Genomic DNA, 22,521 nt, shown 5'->3' on the forward strand with positions numbered 1-22,521 from the left:
GGGTTGATGGGAGTCGATTCTACTTCTGGTATAGGTTCTTCACCTTCTATATCCAAAGCTTCTACCTCAACATCGGGCTCTTTGGTGCTTGGCCCTTCTACATCATCAATCATTTCCACCTTAGATAAGGCATCATCAATCTTGACATTTATGGACTCCATCACAGTCTTTGTTCTCTTGTTAAACACTCTATACGCTCGACTTGTAGTAGAGTACCCAAGAAAAATACCCTCATCACTTCTCGCATCAAACTTTCCAAGATTCTCCCGATCATTTAGGATATAGCATTTACTTTCAAACACCCAAAAATACTTCACTTTAGGCTTCTTCCCATTCCATATCTCATAGGCAGTCTTCTTTGTACCAACTCGAAAGAAAATCCTATTGCCAATGTGACACGAGGTGTTGACAGCTTCTCCCCAAATTTTTTGAGGTATTTGCTTGTTAAGTAACATGACTCTTGCCATCTTCTGAATCACACGATTTTTTCTCTCTACCACTCCATTTTGTTGTGGAGTTTTGAGAGCTGAAAATTCTCTTTTAATTCCATTCTTCTCACAGAAGGACTCGAATCTTGCATTCTCAAATTCCCTCCCATGATCACTTCTAATTTTGGCAATCGGAATCCCTTTTTCGTTTTGTAGTTTCTTGCACAGAATCTCCAACCTCTCACATGCTTCTGATTTTTCTCTAAGGAATTCAACCCAAGTGTATCTTGAGTAGTCGTCCACAATGACCATAATGTATCTCTTCCCCCATAGACTTTCAGTTCTGGTAGGCCCCATTAGATCAACATGAAACTCCAAGCACCGAGAAGTGGCAATCACATTCACCTTGTGATGACTTGCCTTAGTTTGCTTCCCCATTTGACACGCACCACAAACGGTCTTCTTCACTTTTCCAAACTTAGGAAGTCCCTCGACTGCTTCAAGTTTGGAGACTTTTGCTACTTGTTTGAAGTTGGCATGCCCAAATCTGTGATGCCACAACTCCAACATATCCACACGAGCACTTCTACACAATATGGGTGCCGTGGGAACTATTCCATAACAGTTATCTGTAGTTCGATTTCCCTCCAAAACCTGAATCCCCTCTTCATTGATGATCAAGCATCCTTTCTTAGAGAATTGTACCAGGAAATCATCATCACAAATTTGAGTAATGCTCAGCAAATTCGCCTTCAGCCCTTTTATGTACAGCACATCTTTCAACAGCAGCAAACCAGGTATCTCAATGGTTCCTTTGCCTAGGACTTGAGCATGACTTCCATCACCAAAGGTCACATAGTCACCAACCTTTTCTTTGAGTGTCTTAAATAGTGACTTATCCCCTGTCATATGGTGAGAACATCCACTGTCAAGATACCACAAACACGCATTAAACACCTTCAATGAGGTATGCACAAATAGGTTCACATGTGACAAACATTCTTGACCTTCAAACACAAACTCATCATCAGTTTTCATGCTTCTTTCAATTTGATTTTTCATTTTCAGATTCTCAATCATCTCACACAACATTCTATTCTTTCTTTTATATTTCTTAATCAATGATTTAGATTTAGATATGCTACTGTGTAAGACATGATTCTGATTTTCAAGATATTCCAGCATGTGAACAAATACTCTAGCATGTTTCTTAGTTTTTAACGACTCTACGAGATCATTAGTAAAACACCTTTCAGACATATGCATAGAGTCATTTTCACAAACACTTAAGCTACAATTCAGCATGGTATTTTCCATAACAACAACCACAACACAGGGGTCTAGGATCACACTTAGGTAATAAAACCACAACAAGTGTACCCGCTCTGATACCAAATGAAAGTTCAAAAACGTGTATAAACACCCTTGAACGTTTAGACCCCCAAAATACAACTTAACCAATTCAAGCAATATGTCAAACAACAAGTGTGCGGAAACTTAACATAAGCTATAATATGGAATTGGTTAAAAACTATCTAAGCCAAAACAAAATACAATCCACAGCAGATAATAAAAAGGCAAAGATAGAGAGGAAGGAAGATGCAAACACAAAGACAACACGCGATGTGTTATCGAAGAGGAAACCAAAGCCCTCGGCGTAAAACCTTTCCGCCACCCTCCAAGCGGTAAACAATCCACTAGAAAATACAGTTGGGATACATGGACAGCAATAGACCCTCCAAGCCTAATCTACCCAGTGCACCTAAGCCCTCCAAGCTTCTTGCTCCAACGAGGTTGCGCTGAACCTTTTTCTTTTCTAGCTTCCCGGATTCTGCTACTAGACCGTAGCATCAATCAATGAAGATTGGTTCCTTCCTAACTGCTTCCCAGAAATCCAAACAGTTGTCTCACAGTGATGATGATGGTGAGAATCAGGTTTGGTATAATGCCTCTCAAGGATTTGACAATGGAGAGGAAGAGAGTTAAGGAATATGAAGAGACTCTAAGGTATAGATTGTGGGTGAATCAATCTTGTTTTTCTTTAGGGTTTCTCTCTTAAAATTCTCTCTGGAAGCACTCTCACAATCGTGAGTAAAAGGGGTATTTATACTGGAGTGGGAGAGGAATGTGAAACGTCAGGTTTTACAAAACAGGGGTGGCTCGCGGCTTGACCTCGCGGCTTGACTAAGCCGCGAGATCCAGTCGCGAGATAACCGTATGGCCAGTTGTCCTGTTTTGTCCTGTAGTACTCCAACTTGCATGACTGTTCACCTTCCAATATGCTTGGCACGTGTGCTGCGTCTGGCGGCTTGAAGCCGCAAGTCACCCGCGAGGCCCAGCCGCGAGTCTCTGTTTTCTTGCACACTCTTGAGCAATTTTCACTCTATCTCACTCACTACCCTTACATCAAACCCACCTAAATACAGGGTTACTAAATGCTGAATTACAAGCAAATTTAGCACGGAATAAAGCCAATTAGATAGTTGAATAAATTCAACCTTACAATTTCTAAATGTTGTACCTTGAAGGAGTAAATATGTATATTTTTGTATGTTTTGCCCTCTGTTTTACACAATTATTGCTGCTCCTCCTCCTCCATCTCATAGATGGACCGGTAATCAATCTCAACGCAAGGGATGTTATTGATCTTGAACCACTCTCCCTCTTTGTCTTTCTTGCAACGTTGTTTCAGCACTGCACAATCATAAATATAAAGTTTTAGAAGCAAAGGAGGTAGGCCCTTCTCTGGGAGGGATGCAAGTTTGGGGCAGTTGGAGATCCACAAATCTTCAAGAGCAAAGAGGTTTTGAAAGGCCTTGGAGGATAGTAACACTACATTTGGAAAATTCAGGATCCACAACGAGGTGAGAGAGGTAGGAAGCAGCATCATCATCTTTCCATCTTCCTCCTTAGGAAACGACTGCCAATCTTGAAATTCATTACCATGAATGGAGAGACATCTAAGAGACGTGAGTTTGTGCAATCCCCGCTCAAATACTTGCTTACAATTAGTCACCCTTCTCAACAAAAGTTCCTTTAGATTGGTAGGGAAGCCTTCATCTAGAAAGGATACGATGCTTGGACAATCATGTATAAATAATGTTTGAAGACAAGTGAGGTTATGCATGCGGGGCAACACCTCTAGTTTCTCACAGTGAATGATCCAAAGATTTCTTAGGTGAGTGGGGATAAACCCTCCATCCGGGAATGAAACAAGACTACAACAGTTTTCTATGTGGATCTCATTGAGATGGCAAAGTTTGTGTAGGCCCTCCGGTAAGAATTTAATCTCTTCACAATTACTGATTTTAAGATATTCAAGAGACGCATTATTGTGTAACTTGTCTGCTAGTAACTCTAATTTTGGGCAATTATATACTTTTAGGTATTTAAGGGCCATAGGTAACTGGTCTCTTGATAATAAGGATGTCAGCTTAGAGCATGTCCAAATCTCAAGGTGTTTAAGCGATGCAAATAGGTCACCTCTTAATGATATACATTTTAGAGAAGGGCAATCACTAATAAACAAGTGCTCAAGAAGAGATGCATTACTGTCAATACTCTCCACTTTCATTAATAAAGTAGCTGCTTCTCCCTCATCTATCAAAAACTGCAAATTCTCACAACTTTGTATCTTTAGCCTTTTCAAAATTGGAGGTAGCTGGCGTCTTGAAATGAACGTTAAAGAATTACACTCCTCAATAGTTACACATTCCAAGCATGTACAATTGGACATTGGCAAGGATTTTAAAGCACCACAACCTTTAATATACAATACCTTTAAATTAGATGTCAAACTGATGTTAATGAGACTAGGGCACAACCAGATTTCCAGCCTATCAAGAGAAGTGAGACTATCTTTCTTCAAGAAACTATTGGATCACCACAAACGTTGTTGGCCGAAAACCCTTAAACTCCACCAATAGAACCAACCACAGGTCCACTTTGGAACGATACAGCTTCACAGTTGGCTCAAAGCCGTACCATCAAAGCCCACCCTGACTATGTCACAACACCACCTAACACATCAGGGTCATTGTGCTTCTCAACACAAAAAATTTGATCAATGGTCAAACCCACTGGTCCTTAAATAACAGGTCAATTGTTCTTCCACAAACTCCTTACTTATCTGCAATAAAATATAGTATCCCCGATGCGTTTGATCAAAATCCACCTCCAGATAGTCATGACATTGAGCATTATGACATATACAGTGTTCCTGAGAATAAAAACACTACCTCTAGCAATGCCACTTATAAGATAGATTTCAATTTCACAGTGGATATCATACTTCAAAATGCAAACACTACGACCAATGGTACTAGTGAGACTGATAAAGAACAGACAGCACAGGCCCTTTCTAGAGCAGCAAGGGCATCAAAAGTCACAGCGCAAGATCAAGGTGGGTGCCATGATGAGGCCATCGGGGTGGTAATATCGGAATTGCATGAAATTTGACAAGTTAAAGGGAAATCGCATTCTGATCTAGACTTGAGATTCTTGAGCATCACCTAAATTTAAGAAAATTCCTTTGTTAAGGTCCTGAAAACAGTGTTTTAACTTTTAGTTTTGAAAGCTCGAAAATGTGTGAAAACACAAAAGCAGTTTAGACCCCCAAATTATAAATTACGGCTCGGTTGATTTTACTCTAACTTAAACTAAGTGCGGAATACAGTAAATGCGAGTGGATAAATAATATAACTATTATAAGCCATATTCATCAAATCACAACAGTAAAATGAAAGTTAAAAAAGTAGGGAAGAAGAATGCAAACACTAGATAACACGCTGATGTGTTATTGAAGAGGAAACTGAAGAACTTGACGAAAAACCTCTCCACTACCCTCCAAGCGGTAAATCAATCCACTAGAGAATAAGTTGGAGTCCACAAATAACAAAAGACCCTCCAAGCCTAGTCTACCCCATATACTCGAGCCTTCCAAGCTCTTGCTACCAACTAACTTTGCCAAGCCTTGTCTTCTCTCTCTCTCCAGATCACGTAATTTAGCCCGATTACATTCACCAAACAAATGGCTTCTTCCAATGCTTCCCAGCAGTACCAAAACCTCACTTTACACTTAGGATGGGTGTGGTAAGTGTTTGGGCTATCAACCTCTCAAGGATTTGGAAATGAAGAGGTAAGAGTTGAGGAAAACCACAATGGATTGTGTAGAGAATTGTGAGTATAACAATCTCTCACTCTCACTCTCAAGGGTTGTGACTTTTCTCTCTGAAAAGTACTCCTCAACATATGTGGGTAATGTGGGTATATATAGTGTGGGTAGGGACACGGTGTATTAGGTATGACAAATTGGCAAAACAGAATGTTTTGCGGGTATCTCGCGGGAAGGCCTTACCTGTGAGACACTCGCAAAAACCAACTGTCACCATCTGTCATGACTCTTCGCATTTCAGTCATGTGCTGAACACATGCTTCACTTCGCGGGAAGGCTACTCACGAGCTACCCGCGAAAACCTCTTTGGTCTTCAATTGTCTCGAGTCTTCACACTCTCTTTCACACACAACCCTTACAATAAAATCCCACATAAAATACAGGGTACAAAAGATTGAACAAAATTACAATCAAATTTGGCACGGAATTAAAGCCAACACAAAATAGTTCTAAATCACAACTTTACAATCTCCCCCTTTGGCTATTCTGTGACAAAACCCCTAAAACAGACTCTATACTTAAACATGAGTTTGGGAACAGTGGTAAAACTCACTCACACCTAATCTAGAAGCTGTGAAGCACTTGCTTGTATATACCTGTAACTTGAAACACTTGCACACAAACAAAACTTTCATTAAGCTTATGACAAGTTGAATACACGATAGATATATGAGCAAGTAAAATGCGATCAAGGTAATAAACACTATATAAACAGTTAAGCATATCTTGATCAAACAAGAACAGTCATTAAAGAATGACTACAATGAATATTTATCTAGTAAATGATTATCCAGACACGCAATGCAGAAATCAATTGCATGTCCAACACACAACCAATGCGAAATACAAGAAGTATTTGCATCAAGGATACAAGATCCAACAATGGCACAAGTGTGTAGTACTCAAGATAATGCAACAAAATCTAAAAGTACTTAAAAAATGCTACAAAGCAAGGATGTAAAAGAAAGTACTGAATATAAACTGAAAGTTTTAAACCAAAGTACTTAAAGCTTTAAAAGAAAGCAATGTAAATATAAACACTAATAATCTGCTTTCTCCTTTTGAGCTCACAAAACTCCCCCTTTCAATATGCACACTTCCCTACTTGTGATGCTCTCCTCTTTACTATATGCTATCGTCCAATTTATACATTGAGTTGTTCTCCCCCTTTTTGGCACAAATAGCTAAAGGCTCTCCTCTATCTTGCGTTGAATCGCATCTAACTGAGTCTCAATGGTTGTGAGATGCATTTGAACTTGGCTATTAGTGGAATAGATGACATTTGCAAGTCCTGAAATACGCTCATTAAAACCTTTAACCAAAATAGTCAATTTGTTCGTATGAGAGCTAGATTGTCCTAGCTGAGTGCTAGTAGTCTGAAGCTCAGGAATGTGAGGAGATGTAGTGTCGGTATGTCCAGAGGTAGTGTGAGCAGCTGAGCCATGAACGAAAGGAGTGACATGTGGAACAGATTCAGTCTTTGGTGTTTTGGACAGATTTTGCTTTTCCCGTTTAGCGGACGAGTGACTAAACTCTTTTGAGGAGACAGCATGGATATTGGGCGCTGCCGAACTAGGATCGTTCCATCTCTTGGTGGATGAACACCCTTAAGTACCATGATTTTCATGATGAGACTACAGAAAGGAAGACATAATCAATCAGAACTCCTGTGATGAGATCACATAAGAATTGTGCTCTTCCAAGATTGATGAACCCCATGTTAGACAGTGGGTAGAGATTGAAGAACATAATCAATGTGAGAGTCTTTAATTCAGGTTCAAACTTTGCAGTCCCAATGGTTGTTCCTTTGGCTGAAACCTCATGATCACCTCCAAGAATTCGTAGAATATCTGTCACTAGAGGAAGTCTGTCATCATATGGAGAAATGTCTACATTTGTCGGTCGATTGATTCGAAGGACCTTTGCAAGGTAGTCTGGAGTGATGATGAATTCCTTTCCTTTTACCAAGCACTTCAGTTCAACTCCGATGAATCTAGCATTCAAGTAACACTCTTTAACTAATTCATCAATCGGATCCTCGAATTTGCTGAATAGATTAGCCAATCTTTATCCACAAAGATCCTAGGTATAAAGGTGATCCCAGGGTGTCAAAACGGACAATACGTTCCACCACAATGGGGGCATCCTTAAAAATGCTGGAGAAAGTCTAAGAGTCTAGGGGAGCCTCGAATCTCTCATTGTTGGAGACTTAAGATGAATGTCGGGTCCTTTTTGAAATAGGTGATGATATAAGGTCAATCACAGGTTCTTTACCGCGAGAGGAATGGCAATACATCTGCAAAAAAAGAAACACAAAGAACAAAGCAACAAGTACACAAACACAAAACAGGAACACAAACTTGATTAGTGTCAAGTTAGTTCAAAAATAAGCATAAAGTCCTAAAAAGAACATAATCAAAGTCACAAAATCATGTTATAAGTGCTAAACATGTAAGCAACAAATATTTAGCATGAGTGATATGCAAAACATGATAAGTGAGCAAGTGTGTGCATCAAGTGTGTAGGTGGTGTGCCTATGTGATGCATGTGCAGGGCATGGCTAAGTACATTTGGGATAAAGTGTGCAAAACACGTAACTAATGATCAAAACATGGTAAACATGTATAATCATGGTAATTCCCAAAGTTTGGAACTCATTGTACTCCAAAACAACACCAAAATTCCATTTGGGCTTTTTGTCAAACACTTGGTATGCACCTATAAAATTAACATGTGGGCAACGCATGTACATGATTAAATCTTGCCTAAATACATGTTAAAATTCCACAAGGGGCCAACACAAACACAAACACACCAAATGGGACAAAGCCCAATCAAGAAATTGAAAAAATTTTCACAAAAAAAATAAATAAATAAAAAATAGAGTTCCCAACCCTTTTTCAAAAATACCCAATTCAAGTAAAACCTAAAAATTTTCTGCATAATCTAAGGAAATAAAGATAAAAGATGTTAAAAACATACCTTAGAGAAGTTTTTAAAAGTCAGAAAAATGTCCCGTTCATTTTAGGATGTCTCTTAGAGACAGTATTTTCAATTTTTGGCTAATATAGTTATTTTGCCACCTAATTACATTATTAGTGCGGATTAGGGTTTCTAGGCATTTTCATAATCGCCCTAGGGATTCTTTTACTATTTAAACATATTGTAGCATCTAGGGCAATTCTAGAACCCTATCACCTTATGGATTCAAGGGACCCCTCGTGGATTTGAGGTTTTCACTCAGAAGCTAACGCATTTAGTTTCTTTTCCATTCAAAAAGCACCCTTTTTTTTAGTAGCTTCCACAACATTAGAGACACATCCATGGCATATGCACAGCCATGACTTTTGGGTATTAGGCTATGGACAAGGTAAGTTTAATAATACAACTGATAATCTTGGTGTCTGATTATTCCATTGTCATATTGAGTTTCACCTCTTTATGGGAATGGGAGTTGTGTTCGAAGCTAGAGTAGAGCAGGTGGGAATGTTGCCAACGTCTATTATGGTCTGTGGTAAAATTAAAGACATGATCAAGCCTTAAGGTTTTTGTTAGGGTCATATTTTGTGTAATTGGCTAATCCTTTGACAAAATGCACTTTACTTGTAATTTGGTAGATCTAAGATGAGTTTTATACTTCAAGAAATATGTTGTTCAAACCAAGTGTTAGATACATAAAGATTGGTCTAAGAAACAAGTGAAGAAAAGCCGTTCATTAAATCTCAACAGATAACTCGACAAATGCCTGCTATTGAGACTTAATGAGAAGCTCAATAAATAGCTCAATAGAAGCTCGATCTATTGAGAATTACGATTTCAGAATTTCTAGATCTAAAATTTAGCCCAACCTTGCATATTTGGGATTTCTTTTCTCACAACCCTAGACTTATATAAGGCTTATTTTAAAGGTTGTCATTTATGGATACAGAGACCAAGAGACTTATTTTCTTTGTGAGAAGCTACTGTGTTTGTATGTCATAGGGTTTTGTAATTGAGTGCTTCCAGATCTTCATTATTGATGAAGTAAAGAACTTTGTAACTAACAACATCTATTCAAGTTGTTGGAGTTCGTCACATACTTGGGATCCGTGCAAAGGGTTTGTTACAAATTGGAGGTTTGTGCATCAAGGGAAAGAGGGCTACTATAAGATCAAGTCCAATTGGGTATTGGAGCGAAAGTTCAACTGTAGGTTAGTATTTCGGGATAGGCCAAAGGTAGTTGGTAAGATTCCTTATACTTGTAACCACTTGATTGTTGCTTAATGGATTCACGGGAGTGGTGACCTTAAAATCACCCAGTGGGGTTTTTGCCTTGCAAGGTTTTCCCCATTTGCCAACAAATCACCGTGTTCAATTTATTTTCTACTTCATTTAGTTTATTTGGTGATTTGTTGATGCCTCCAAAATTTTCCTGTAATTTGTCATAATTAATCTATTTAAGTAATTGAATTAATTAACCAGGGTCAAGCTATCTTAACCCAACAATTTTTAAGATGAGTACATCATATGTACTGTGTACTACTGATCAAGCCCCTTTTCCTTGAATAAGCTATATTGGCTTCTATGTACTCATTTCATGCTTCCCCCCTACCCCCCCCCCGATTTTTAGTTGTTTATTTGATGCACTCCTTTCATGCTATTTAGTGCATTTATTATTCAATTTTCTAAAGTACTAAATTATCTTTTTTTTTAATTTTTTTTTTTTTTTTTTATGAAAGGCATTTCATTTCTCGAGCTGAATAATGAGTTACATCATGTTGCACTAGGCTGAAAGCCAAGGGTGTAATTTCTTTCATCTATTTCCTCTGTAATGATTGCATGCCTGGGCAATGCATGAGCGACTACATTATTCTCTCTTCTATTAGGTTCTAATGTTTAGGACTTTATGTATTTAGAACTCTAATTTGTATTGTTGGCAAACCATGATCAAAACAATGTGTTTAGAAGTGTTTAAAGCTAGCTCAAAGTTGTATGTCAATGTAAAGTTGGAATCGAGTGTAAAGCAGAAAGCACTGTGGCTTTCGGCCTGGCTCGATCGATCGAAGTTTAGGCTCGACCGATCGAAGCTGGGCAATCGCTTTTCTGCAGAATTTTCCAACTCAGCCCTAATTGTTTTAAAACATTTTTAGGGTTTCTTATTTGTCCTAAGTATAAAAGGCAAACCCTAGCCACGTTTTAGTGTTGCTCATATTGCGGTTTGTGTAAATCTCTTGTGAGATCTAGAGGAGCTTTCCTTTACACAAACTTAGGGTTTTCAAGGAGGAGATATTCTCTACACCTTGATGATCAAAACAGTTGCTGCCATTAAAGCTTAAAGAATACACAAGCGAGGGTGCTTGTAGCTGGTGGGAATCCAAGAAAGAAGGAGTCCGTGGATTCGGACTTGCACGTGGTCGTGTCAGTAAGTTCTACTGGTTGGTAGCATTAGGAAGTCGAGCGGGGGTGCTTGTAAGTCCTTTTGTATGAACTTCGATTCTTTCTAATAGTGGATTCAAGTTTACCTTGAGGATATCTAGGTCAAATCCTCCCCAGGTTTTTACCGGTTTGGTTTCCTGGGTGATCATATCGTGTGTTATTTATTTTCCGCTGCTTTGCATGATTTGATCTTTATTATTGTGATAACCTAGACTTGTTTAATTGGACTAAGTAACAACTTGGCTAATTACCTAGGTTTAATCAATTGTTTAAGGGGTCTAAAAACTGTCAAGTGGTATCAGAGCAGGTAGCTCTTTTGTTGTTGATCCTTTGATCTGAGCTGATCCTTGACCCCTGTTGTCATGGAACACGGACACTCTCTAGTTATTCCTCCTCACCTTACTGGAAAGTAAGGATGAAAGTCCTGAAATCCATTGATGAGAGGGTGTGGAACTCCGTTGAATACGGATGGGAGAAGCCCACTACTCCTATTAGTGAGTGGCAAACTTCTCAGAAAGAAGCAGTTTCGTTTAATAGCAAGGCTATGAATGCGATTTTTAATGCTGTTTCTATGGAGGAATTTAAGAGAATCTCGAATGTTGAGATCGCTCATACTGCTTGGAATATCCTCCAGACTGTGCATGAAGGCACGAAGGCTGTCAAAATAAATAAATTGCAGCAATTGACTTCTAAATTTGAATGCATTAGGATGTCTGATGATGAATCTTTTGATGAATTCTATGCAAAACTGAATGATATTGTTAATTCTGCTTTTAACTTGGGTGAAATCTATGATCAACCTAAAATTGTTAGGAAGATTCTTAGATCTTTGACTGAAGACTTTAGACCCAAGGTGACTGCCATTACTGAAAGTAAGGATGTGGACTCCATCCCTGTTGATGAGCTTGTAGGATCTCTTCAATCCTATGAGTTGGATCTACCCAAAACTACCAAATCCAAATCAATGGCTCTTAAGTCAGTTGATGATGTTGAAAGTGGTGGATTTGATGATGAGCTCTCTGCTACAGAGATTGCCTATCTTGCCAAGAATTTTAGAAATTTTCTCAGGAATAACAATAGAAAGGCAAGAGGCACAAACACTACTGAACCTAGAAATTTTAGGAAGCATGATCCCACTAAGGTTAATAACAATGATAAACCTAGAGAAAGAGTAGGTCAATCTTCCAATAATTCTTTGGGCTCTCAATGTTTTGGATGTCAAGGGTATGGACACTTGAAATCTGAATGTCCAACCTATTTGAAGTCTATGGGTAAGGCTATGGCTGTAACCCTTAGTGATGGTGAAGTTTCTGATCATGATTCTGATTGTGATGAGGATGAAAACTTCATTGCTTTCACTGCTACTGCTGTAGTTAATGAGAGCATATCTATTGAAGAGAACCCTTCTGATGGGGAACTCTCTGAAGATGCAGATCTTCAAGAGGCCTATAACAAACTTTGCAAAGTTGCTACAAAGGATGCTATGAATGTTGAACTTGGCCTAAAGAAAATTGAATCTCTTGAGCTTGAAAAGAAAAATTTGCTTGTTAAATTATTTGATGCTAATGACCTTTTGAACAATGTGAAAACTGAAAACATGCTTTTGCTTGATAAAGTTAAATCTTTAGAACTTGATTTATCTGTTGCAAGATCTGCTAGTTCTAAACTTGATCAAATGCTAAGTGTTCAAAAGTCTTCTTCTGACAAAACTGGTTTAGGTTATGTTGATAGCATCTGTGTGTCTGCTCCACATTCCACTAAGTTTGTTCCTTCATCTTCTTCCTCTGAACCTTCTGCGAGTGAGATAGTGAGTGATACTGTCAAACCCCCTGTGAGTGAGGTTGCTAAACCCTTAGAAGGTTCATCATCTAGGAAGATTAGGGTTGATCTGAAAGAATCTAAGCCTAAGAAGCCTACCCTATCTAAGGACAAGACACATGATAAACCTGCATGGGTTTGTCATTTTTGTGGAAAGACTGGACACATACGTCCAAATTGCTACAAGCTGCAAGTTGCAAAGAGAGCAAACAAACCAAAAGTACCTGTGCCTCAAGCACTTGATCCTATGGTACTTATTGGTGATTTGGTAAAGGCTTTAAACCTTTATTCTAATCCTGGAGTTGGAAATCATTCTCAAGTGAATAAGAACTCCAATGCTCGTGGTGCATCTAAAAAGTTTTGGATGCAAAAGACTCGTCCTAACTGAGTCTTCCTGACACGGTCCTTGTGCTTTGTTGCTCTACCCTTTTGTGACCATTGTTCTTTGGTTTTGTTCTTTTTTGTCTCTAGGACTTGCATAGCATAACATTCATGCATTTCATTCTAGGTGTTTTTTATTTTTTTTAATTAAAAAAAAAAAAAGGGAAAAAGGAAGCACATTTTGCTTTTGCACTATTCTTCTTGGTTTTTGAGAACAAGGTTGGTCAATTTATTTTCACATAACATGTTGTTTGTACCTTGTTTAGCTTTGATAAGCTTATTTATTGCACTCTACTAGTTGAAGATTTGTAATGCATGTTGTGTGGGAAAGATGTGTATGGTTGTTGATTACTATGTCTTAATCTTGAAGTCACATGTTTTTAAATGTTGGACTTGAACTTTTAGAGAAAGGCATAAATAACCATCTCACCACTGTTCACTAGCCAATCATGAACACCTTAGTGCATATCATAAGATTTTGTGCTCGAGAAAGTGTAGCACATGCACAAAAAGAACATAAGGTGAAGCCTCGGTAAAAGTGCTTAATTCTTAAAATCTAATTGGTGTGTACTATTAGGCTTGATGCCAAACTCACATAAACTTAAAATTGGCATGTATATTATGAGGCATAAATACAAGAAACTTACATGATTGCAAGCTTATGATTTAGGAGATGTGGGAGTTATATGATGTAACTCTTTAGGTGATAGTCTCTTTTAAATTCTTTGTGATGAATTTTGTAGACTTTGTGATTGATTGCTATTCACATATCACCTCACATGTATCTCATGTCTTTGCTAGTCGCACACACTACACGAGTTATTCTTTGCTAAACATTGTACATGTTATTGTGTGTGTTTATGGTCTGACCAACCAAGTTTTTGCAATCACTTTGAATTATGTGCAAACTAAATTTGTTCCTTGAAAATTTATGGAGAATGCAAAATTTTTTTTGGGGAATATTGGGCTTAAAATTATTGTTTGGAAAATCATATCATCTCATACTCATGCATTTTTTTTCTTAAATTTCAATGCTTTGAGTTAAATCTTTTTGTTTTTCAAAAATTGTGTTTTTCCAGAAAAATTTGGTGAGCCTCTGCCTGATTCGATCTGTCCATTCTGTTTTTCGACCGATCGAAATTTTTAAAATTTTAAAATTTTTTGAGAGAGGAAGTCTCTGTCTGTTTCGACTGGTCGAGATTGATTTTTGACCGATCGAAACTCGTGTATCAGGTTTTTTAAAAAGCAGAATTGGACTTTTTCAAAGTCACTATTCAAACTTTTTCAAGCTTCTCTCTCTCTCCGCGTTGGCTCTTGGCTCCACCATCAATTTTTTGTCGTTTTCCTTTAAGATTTTTGCAAGGTTTTTGTCCTTAGAAGCCGGTAAGACCCTTTTGCCCTTCTTTTTCAAGTTTATTTCTTGTTTTCATGCATTTTTCATGCATTCTCATGGGTATTTTCGGCATCTTCAAAATTATTGGGGTTTTTGATGATTCAAGCCAATTCTTGTGTAATTGATCAATGGGTTTTTGTGCCATGATGTTATATTGATGTTCCCTATAGTTTAATTTGATCATTTTTGTGGTTTTTGAAAAATTGAAAATTCTAGGGTTTTGAATTTGATCCGAATTGGGGATTTTGTCAAATTGGCTTAAATTGATGAAATTGGCTTCTCCAATTGATGTAATTGGTCATTATTGTTGTTACTATATCATGAGTAATGATCAATTCATCAATTTTTTAAAAAATTGATCAAGTGGTTTCTATATTTTGGGGTTTTTGTATTAAAAACCTTTATGTGCAAGCCAATTTTGTAATTTGAATCTTTTTGACTCAATTCACTGTACTAGCACATGCATCATGACATTTAAATTTGTTCATGCATCATATAGATTTTGTTTCTATTTTTTGTTTTTGTGCTAACTTGCAGTCTGCCTTTGGTTTTGGTTTTGTGGTTTTTGTTCTTCCGCTCTGTGTTTTGATCCTTATCTTAACACCATGCCTAGGAAAACTAGAGCTCATAGGACCACTTCCACTTCCTCTGAGTCTCCACCTAGAGTACAGCTGTTTAAGAATGATAAGTGTAGAGAAGCCCATGACACCTTGAACTGTAGGCGTAAGATCTGGTCTGAGAGAGCTGTTATGTTAGATGCGCTTGATCCGGCCATTAGGGCCAATTTTGAGTCTAGGGGTTGGTTGCCTCTCGTAGCGATAGATCATCCACCTCCGACCGCCCTGATTAGAGAGTTCTACTCGAATCTTTCTTGCCACATCTATGATTCCAACACCCTAGTTAGGAGTTGGAAATGAGGTGTAGAGTTCACCATTACCCCTCGGGTGGTGGCTGAGGCTCTTGGGGTGCCGGTTGTTCAGGATGCTGACTATCCCTATGACGAGTCACCCTCTTTAGATGTTGTCATGTCTTACATCACTGGGTCATTTATCCAGTGGGGTTCTAATCCTTGGATCACGTCCGCTGAGCTTACCGAGACTGCCTATCTCTTCTTTAGGATTGCGTGTCATTCCTTGTGGCCTATCTCTCACTTCCACACCATCCCTTTGGAGCAATGTGTGTTTTTGTACGCCTTTGCTTCTGGAGCGTCTATCAGTTTTCCTCACTTGTTCCTTCATTCTTTGAACGAGGTTCATAGGAGTTTTGCCATAGGGCATGCGCTGATTCATCCTATTTTCATTCATAGGATTCTGCTCTATTTGGGTCTAGATGGTTTTCCGTCAGGTGAGCCTGTTCATGTGATAGCTCCTATAGGTGCCACCTTTCTTCGTCAGAGGGCTGCTCAGTTGAAGGTCCCTCCTTCTCGTCCTAGACGAGCGTCATCTAGTAGTGTTCCCCCTCCTCCCTCTTCTACAGGTACAGCTGCTGCTGAGCCTTTAGGTGCTGCTGCTGATGCTGATGCTACTATTCCTCCACCGACTACTACGGATGATTCAGACATTCGTCGCACGTTGGATCATGTCTTGACCATTCAGGCGGCTCAAGGACAAATTTTGGTGGACGTGCTTGATGAGATCCGTGCCTTGCGTGCGGAGTTGGCGCAGTTTAGACCACCTCCCTTTTGATGATGGATATCTTGTTTGCCCTTTGGCTTTCCGTCACGAAAAGGGGGAGTACTTGTAGTGTTTTTTCTTTCAGGGGGAGACTTTTTGATGGGATATTCATGTTAGGGGGAGTTTTATGTTTTTGTTTGCCCTTTGGCTTTCCATCACAAAAAGGGGGAGTACTTGTAGTGTTTTTGCTTTCAGGGTGAGACTTTTTGATTTTGGTTGGAGCTTATGGAGTTTTAGATTGTATCTAGGTGCTTCACTGTGTACTTAACATTTTTCGCTCTTACCTTGTTTTTGATGGGATATTCATGTTAGGGGGAGTTTTATGTTTTTGTTGGTACTTTATTTGTTTCTTGTTTTCAACTGCTTATTGATTTATATTTATGAGTTATTCATTGATATATGTCTTTATTTGTGTGTTGTTTGATATCAATAAATTATTTTGTTTACTTGTATTATTTCCACACATGCGGTTATGCATTTTGTTTAGTGTTTCAGGAAATATACAGGTTGATTCAATTGAGCTGCTGTCTATACTTGCAACTGATGGATAGTAGTTAGGATTGAATTTTTGTTTATGAGCATTATTTTGTAAAGGGCTTTTAATTTATAAACTTTGAGCTTCTAAGTTGCGTTTTGTCATGGATTGCCAAAGGGGGAGTTTGTTAGGTTCTAAAGTTTAGGACTTTATGTATTTAGAACTCTAATTTGTATTGTTGGCAAACCATGATCAAAACAATGTGTTTAGAAGTGTTTAAAGCTAGCTCAAAGTTATATGTCAATGTAAAGTTGGAATCGAGTGTAAAGTAGAAAGCACTGTGGCTTTCGGCCTGGCTCGATCGATCGAAGTTTAGGCTCGACTGATCGAAGCTCAGGCAGATCGCTTTTCCGCAGAATTTTCCAACTCAGCCCTAATTGTTTTAAAACGTTTTTAGGGTTTCTTATTTGTCTTAAGTATAAAAGGCAAACCCTAGCCACGTTTTAATGTTGCTCATATTGCGGTTTATGTAAATCTCTTGTGAGATCTAGAGGAGCTTTCCTTTACACAAACTTAGGGTTTTCAAGGAGGAGATATTCTCTACACCTTGATGATCAAAACAGTTGCTGCCATTAAAGCTTAAAGAATACACAAGCGGGGGTGCTTGTAGCTGGTGGGAATCCAAGAAAGAAGGAGTCCGTGGATTCGGAGTTTGCACATGGTCGTGTCAGTAAGTTCTACTGGTTGGTAGCATTAGGAAGTCAAGCGGGGGTGCTTGTAAGTCCTTTTGTATGAACTTCGATTCTTTCTGATAGTGGATTCAAGTTTACCTTGAGGATAGCTAGGTCAAATCCTCCCCAGGTTTTTACCGGTTTGGTTTCTTGGGTGATCATATCGTGTGTTATTTATTTTCCGCTGCTTTGCATGATTTGATCTTTATTATTGTGATAACCTAGACTTGTTTAATTGGACTAAGTAACAACTTGGCTAATTACCTAGGTTTAATAAATTGTTTAAGGAGTCTAAAAACTGTCATCTTCCCAAAAATTCTAGTCCTCATTACTCGAGGAAAATGATTGTTTGCATTTGAAATGGATCCATTTTGTTGTGAAATTAAATATTATAAATCTAAAAATATATGGACTGTAACGTTATAAAAATACCCTCTCCATAAACATTTTCCATATATTCTGTTAGGTTCTAAGACTTTAGGAACTAAATGTATTAGAATTGATCAGTGGGTTCCAGTTATCTCAACTGGTAAAGTCTTTAATGGTTGTATAAGAGATCTGGGGTTCAATCGCCGCCTACACCAAAAACTAGCCAGAGGAAAATAAAGCAAAAGCAATTCCCGTAGTAGCGGCGAGCGAAATGGGAGCAACCTAAACCGTGAAAACGGGGTTGTGGGAGAGCTACTACTAACAACTGTAAGTGAGAAAGAGCCGGAAGAGCTAGTCACTTGAGTCTTGACTGGGACTTTTTACCCTAGCTGGGAGAATCTAGTAATTTAGTCAATTCATAACAATCTCTGTAAATCAAGGGGCAAAGCTTCTACGGCAGCTTCCCCCTCATGTAGGTGTCTTGGTCTGATAAATAAGAGTTATTATCAGAAGTGAACACCATAGGTTGAAACTCTCTAAAAAAAAAATGTATTAGAACTGATCAAAACAATGAGTCTAGGTTTAGGCTTGCTCAAATTTTGCTTAAGTGTAAGTTTGAATTGAGTGTTTTGCAGGAATTTATTGTGTAAAACTGCAAGGCTTAATTGATCGAAAATAGGCTCAACCGATCGAGAATTGCAGCCCAAGCCCATATGATGTGTAGGGTTAAGTGTTTCACAACTAATATAAAAGGAAAAACCCTTTAGAAGTCTTTGTTGTGTTGTGTGTTGAGTCTTTTGCGAGATCTGAGAGGTTTGTACCTTCAAACACACACATAGTGCTATCAAGATCAAGATTCACATCAAGAACTTGATGGTTGTTTCAATTACTGCATAAAGAACATTCAATGAACAACAAAACCTTTGAGTGGAGTTTCAAAGTCACAAATAGGAGAACTTGTGTTTGTTGCAGATTTAAGAAAAGAAGTAGTCCGTGGACTCGGAGTTATTACGTGGTTGTGGTAGTAAGTTTTCTACAGGAGGTACCATAAGGATGTTAGTGGTCTATGTCCTTTTGTAAAACTTCAATTCTTTCATAGAGGACCTATTTTTACCTTGAGGATAGTTAGGTTAAATCCTCCCCAGGTTTTTTACTAGTTTGGTTTTCCTTGGTCATCAATTCTTTGTGTTCTTTACTTTCCACATTATATCTGTTTTGCTCATAATTGTTTAACCTAGACTTGAAAAACAAACTTGTTAATCAACTTGAAAAACAAACTTGTTAATCAATTTGGCTTAATATTAGGTTAAACATATTATGTTGAGGGGTCTAAAAACCTAACAAGTGATATTAGAGCAGGTTAGCTCTTGTGTTAGATCTCTTGATCTACGAGTTGATCCTTGACCCATATTGTCATGGAACACAGTCACTCTCTTATAATCCCTCCACACTTTGATAGAAATAACTATGCCTATTGGAAGGTTAGGATGAAAGCCTTCTTGAAATCTATAGATGAGAGAGTGCGGAACTCCATTGAATACAGATGGGAGAAACCGGCTACTCTTGTTAGTGAGTGGTCAACGTCCCAAAAAGAAGTAGCCGTTTTCAATACCAAACCAATGAATTCCATTTTTAATGTTGTTTCTATGGAGGAGTTTAGGAGAATCTCAAATGTTGGGGTTGCTCATACTGCTTGGAAAATTCCCCAAACTGTGCATGAAGGCACAAACGCAATTAAAATAAACAAGTTCAGTAGTTGACAACTAGGTTTGAAAGCATTAGGATGTCTGAAGATGAAAGTTTTGATGAATTCCATGTTAAACTAAATGATATTGTTAATTCTGCATATAATTTGGGTGAAATTTATGATCAACCTAAGATAGTTAGGAAGATTCTTAGATCCTTAATTGAGGACTTTAGACCCAAAGTAACTGTCATTACTAAAAGTAAAGATGTAGACTCCATTCCTATTTATGAACTTGTAGGATCTCTAAAGTCCTATGAGTTAGACCTACCTAAAACTAACAAATCCAAATCAATGGCTCTTAAGTCAGTTGATGATAATGGATTCAATGATGAACTATCTTCTACAGATATTGCATATCTTGCCAAAAATTTTAGAAACTTTCTCAGGAATAAGAATAGAAGGGCAAGAAGTAAAAACAATGCTGAATCTAAGAACTCTAAGAAAAATGAAAAACGACTAAAATCAATAATACTGAAAAATCAAAAGAAAAAGTTGGTCAATCTTCTAGTAATTCTCTAGGTCAACAATGTTTTGGTTGTCAAGTATATGGTCATGTGAAATCAAAATGTCCAACATTCTTGAGAACAAAGGGTAAAGCTATGGCTATAACCCTTAGTAATGATGAATTTTCTAATCATGAGTCTGGAAGTGATGAAGATGGAAACTTCTTTGCTTTCACAGCTACTACTGTAGTTAATGAAAGTGATTTGGTTGAAGAGAACCCTTTTGATGGGGAACTCTCAGAGAGTGATGACTTGCAAGAAGCTTATAACAAGCTATGCAAGGTTGTTGCAAAGGATGCAATCAGTGTGAATTTAGGGCTAAAGAAGATAGCGATTCTTTAACAAGAAAAGAAAAACTTCATGATGCTAATGAACTGGTAAATAAGGTGAAGTCTGAAAATATTTACTTGGTTATAAAATTAAGAAATTAGAACTAGAATTGTCCGTTCCTAGAGAACAATCAAATAGGCCTGCTAATTCTAAACTTGATTACATGTTGAGTATTCAGAAGTCTCCCTTAGAGAAATCAGGTTTAGGTTTTGTTAATAGTATCTCTAAGTCAAAAACTCATTCCACAAACTTTGTTCCTTCTTCTGAACCATCTAGATAGAAGTTGTAAAGCCAAAAGAAGAATTTCCTACTCCTAGGAAGATTAGGGTAGATCTTAAAGAGTCTAAGCCTAAGATATACCTTTGAGTTACAAGCATGATATACCTTTGTGGGTTTGTCATTTTTATGAAAAAGCTAGGCATACTTGTCCAAACTGTTTCATGTTACAAGCTATTAAGCAAGCAGATAAGTAAAAAGTACATGTGCCTCAAGCACAAGATCTTATGGTACTTATTGGTGAATTGGTAAAGGATTTAATCCTTTATACCAATGCTGGAGTTGCTTATCATTCTAATCTAAATAATAACTCCAAAAACCAAAGTTGCATCTAAGAAGTTATGGATGCAAAAGGCTCAACCTAATTGAGTCTTTATGACATAGTCCTTATGCTTCATCTCAAAATCCTTTGTGACCATTTTTTTTTTTTTCTAGGATTTGCATTGCATTAAATTCATGTATTTCATATTAGGTTGTTTTTGTTTTTCTTTAAAAAAATTAATAAAATAATAAAATAATAAAATAATAAAAAGGGGGCAGGAAAGAGGAAAGTGGAAGGATGTGTTTTGTGTTACACATCATGGATTTGTAGTTAAGGTTGGCCATATTATCTTTGAATAACATGCCAGTGTACTGTGTTTAGCTTAGATGAGCTTATCTTTCTGCACTTCGCTAGTTTTAGCTATGTAGTGCATGTTTGACTGAATTGTTTATAGTTTTTGATCACATGATCTTGATTTTGAAGTCACATGCTTTTGACTATAAGGACTAAAAAATTCTAAGAGAAAGGCATAAATAACCACATCACCACTGTTTACTAGCCAATCATGAATACCTTAGTACATATCATAAGATTTTGTGCTCGAGAAAGTGTAGCACATGCACAAAAAGAAAATTAGGTGAAGCCTTAAATTTATAAAAAAAAAAAAAAAAAAAAAAAGGTCTGTATACAATAAGGCTAAATAATAATTTTTTTTTTAAAAATGCATGATTGCAAGCTTGTTTTCTAGGAGATATAGGAGTTATATGATGTAACTCTTTAGGTGATAGTCACTTTCAAATTTATGTGATGAATAATGTAGAAATTGTGATTGATTACTATCTACATATCACCCCACATGTATCTCATGTTGCTACTAGTTGCACACACTTCACAAGTTATTCTTTGCTAAAATTAGTACATAAAATTGTGTGTGAATTTTGTTTGTCCATCTAAGACTATATATTCCATGATTTTGAAATAGAATACGTTCAAGGGTTGAAAATTTGGGGTAAAAAGTTTGAAAATCTTGTTTTGAAGTTATGGGTTGAAAACTCATGTTTTTTAACAACATTTAAACTCATTCTCATGCATTTCATTCATGAAATTACTTTGGTTGAGTTGTTTTTGTATAATCTTCTGCAGTTTTTCAAAAAATTCAGATTTCTAGAATTTCGATCAATCGAATGTGTATTTCAACCGATCAAAAACCCCTTGATTTTTAAAGCTTGGTCTTAGGTTGGTTCAATTGCTCCTCGATTGGTACTCGATCAATCGAATCTGTTTTATTCATATTTCAATTAATTGAAGTTATTTTTTGACTAGTCAAAAACTTAAGCTGAATTAAAGGAAACTCTTTGTTTGGTTCTATCGGTACCCGATTGGTACTCGATCGATCAAGTATCGAAAAGAAATAAAAATAAAAAGGTTACACATCATGTGTTCTTCAACAGTTCAAAAATATTTCTTTTCTTTTTGTCCCTTTCTCTCTCGACCGATTCAATCCAAGAATGTTTTTTGTCGTTTCCTCCTCAAATCTTCAAGGGTTT

General features: G+C 37.4%; 1 pseudogene; it reads left to right on the top strand.

The window, feature by feature from the left end:
- LOC115985964 overlaps positions 1-9,144 on the top strand; it is a 52,802-nt pseudogene extending 43,658 nt beyond the window's left edge.
- Positions 9,145-22,521: the final 13,377 nt, after the last annotated feature.

This window comes from Quercus lobata, chromosome 4 (genome assembly GCF_001633185.2).
Source record: "Quercus lobata isolate SW786 chromosome 4, ValleyOak3.0 Primary Assembly, whole genome shotgun sequence".
NCBI lineage: Eukaryota > Viridiplantae > Streptophyta > Magnoliopsida > Fagales > Fagaceae > Quercus > Quercus lobata.